This window comes from Chrysochloris asiatica, unplaced genomic scaffold, assembly GCF_000296735.1.
Source record: "Chrysochloris asiatica unplaced genomic scaffold, ChrAsi1.0 scaffold00001, whole genome shotgun sequence".
Taxonomy (NCBI): domain Eukaryota; kingdom Metazoa; phylum Chordata; class Mammalia; order Afrosoricida; family Chrysochloridae; genus Chrysochloris; species Chrysochloris asiatica.
In genome coordinates this window covers 2,130,534-2,133,064 of record NW_006408519.1, presented here as the reverse complement: position 1 = coordinate 2,133,064, position 2,531 = coordinate 2,130,534, and the positions used below count along the sequence as shown (strand labels likewise).

General features: G+C 42.9%; 1 pseudogene; it reads left to right on the top strand.

Annotated features, from left to right (window-relative positions):
* On the top strand, positions 1-787 carry LOC102814853 (annotated as a pseudogene).
* The last annotated feature ends 1,744 nt before the right edge of the window (positions 788-2,531 follow it).

Here is a 2,531-nt window from a genome sequence, read left to right as displayed (position 1 = left end):
ATGAAGCTGAACATCTCCTTCCCAGCCACTGGCTGCCAGAAACTCATTGATGGAAGTGGATGATGAACGCAAGCTTCGTACCTTTTATGAGAAACAAATGGCCACAGAAGTTGCTGCTGACTCGCTGGGTGACTAGTGGAAGGGTCTTGTTGTCCGCATCAGTGGTGGGAATGACAAGCAGGGTTTTCCCATGAAGCAGGGTGTCTTGATCCATGGCCATGTCCGCCTGCTTCTGGGTAAGGGTCATTCCTGTTACAGACCAAGGAGAACTGGAGAAAGACAGCGCAAATCTGTCCGGGGTTGCATTGTGGATGCCAACTTCAGTGTTCTCAACTTGGTCATTGTAAAAAAAAAAGGAGAGAAAGATATCTCAGGACTGACAGACACAACTGTGCCTCGTCATCTGGGGCCCAAGAAAGCTCGCAGAATCCGCAAACTTTTCAATTTCTCTAAAGAAGATGATGTCCGCAAGTATGCTGTGAGAAAGTCACTGAACACAGAAGGCAAGAAACCCAGGACCAAAGCGCCCAAGATTCAGCGTCTTGTTACTCCACGTGTCCTGCAACAGCGTCTTGTTACTCCACGTGTCCTGCAACACAAACGTTGGCATATTGCTCTGAAGAAACAGCTCATTAAGAAAAACAAGGAGGAGGCTGCAGGATGTGCCAAGCTTTTGGCCAAGAGGATGAAGGAGGCCAAAGAAAAACGTCAGGAACAAATTGACAAGAGACGGAGGCTGTCCTCTCTGAGAGCTTCTACCTCCAACTCTGAGTCCAGTCAAAAATAAAAGAGATTTCTATGTGTGACAAATAAATACAGTCATATTAAAAAAAAGAGGGAGACAGAAAAGAGGATGAAGAGGCTCCGGTGCTGATCCTCTTATTCTCATTTAGTTATTCCCAAACTTTTTGGACACGACTGCTTTACAGTCTTAAAAATTATTAAGAACCTCCCAATGAGCATATGTGGGCTTTATCTGTCCATACTTAGCACATTCAAAACTAAAACAAAAATTTCTAAAATATGTATTCACTTACAATAAAAGGAGTAAACTCATCACATGCTAATGTAACATTTTTTAATGGAAAATTTGTTTTCCAAAACAAAAACAAGAGCTTGAGAAGAATGACATTGTTTTATATTTTTACAAATCTCTCTAATGTCTGTTTTCCAAAAGAGCCTGAACTATCTCCTTCTGCCTTCACAGATCCGCTGCAACAAGTTGTTTTAGTTGAGAGAAGGAAATCCAGCCTTAGAGAGATTTATTGTTGGAAAAGGAAGGATTTTGAGGATCCTCAAAGAGTATTAGGGATCACATGTTGACAATCATTATTCTAATTTCTATTTCTAGAGGTCACACGATACCATTGCACCTCAAAACCACATTAGCTAAACCTTTCCCAAAACAACTCATTCAGCCTCACATTGCAGAACTTTGTTAATAGAGCTTTTTACATTGTTTCTACACTTGATCTCCTTTAAGAATTCAATCCCACCCCACCTCAAAGGAGGGAGAGGTTGTAAAGGATTCTGGCAGGATTGTTCCCAGACACGCGCTGTCTCCCACCATGGGTGCACGGTTCTACACAGGACCCCAACAAGAGCTCAGTCAGAAAGGTTCTGTTTTCTAGGAATTGGGCATGAGGTGATACAGACAGAGAGAGCTTACATTGTAGATGAAGGTTGCCAGTCCAGGCTGCTGTTAGGTCCTGTCTAACAGGACTTGGATGAGTTTCTATTCCCTGCCATTGAAGTGGGCGGTGGCCAAGACACAGATAATAATTTGACTTGTAACCACTATGCTACCAGAGCTACTAAATATTCAGTAGTATCTAGTATATATCATAGTTAATTTATACACATTAAGGGAGTTTTTGTTTTTGAGAAAAAGCAAAGAATTAACTGCTGGTCTTGACAGCAAGTTGATGTGGACCAAAAAATAGCACATGTGAGATGGTAAGGGACCAATGTTCTAAACTAACTGCTATATCAGGAGCTTGGGTCCAGAGGAGACTGAGGAATGCTTGCCTCTACTAAGACTCCCCATAGATCTCAGATAATGCCTAGGGCATTCACACAGGGGTCCAGCCCATATGTCACAAGGGTCAAGGAGACCTTAGTTGACTTTTGGATCACACACAAGACAGAAAATAATCTCCCCACTTTGTCAAGAAACTTTTGGGGGGCAGTTCATGAGTTGAAATTGATATATCAAGATCCAGCAATCATAACACAAGCCATTTTCTGCCCTTCAGCTCATCAATAGCCATCCTGGCTATGCCCGGAGGCATCCTAGAGGAGGGTCCAGTAGTCCTGGCAAGCATGTTCAGGAGCAATGCTGCTCTAGGGAAACTATTAACAGCCCACAAGCACCAGCACAAAAAGCTCCAAGAAATGGTACCCTTGGCGAGCGAGTCAAGTTATTGGTTAGAAACTCTTCAAAGAAAGTAACAGGAAACCCTCAGGAGACTTCTATGGTAGAGGACCAGGAACCTCAGTAAAGTGAGCTGAATCAAGAAATGGGCAAAGTG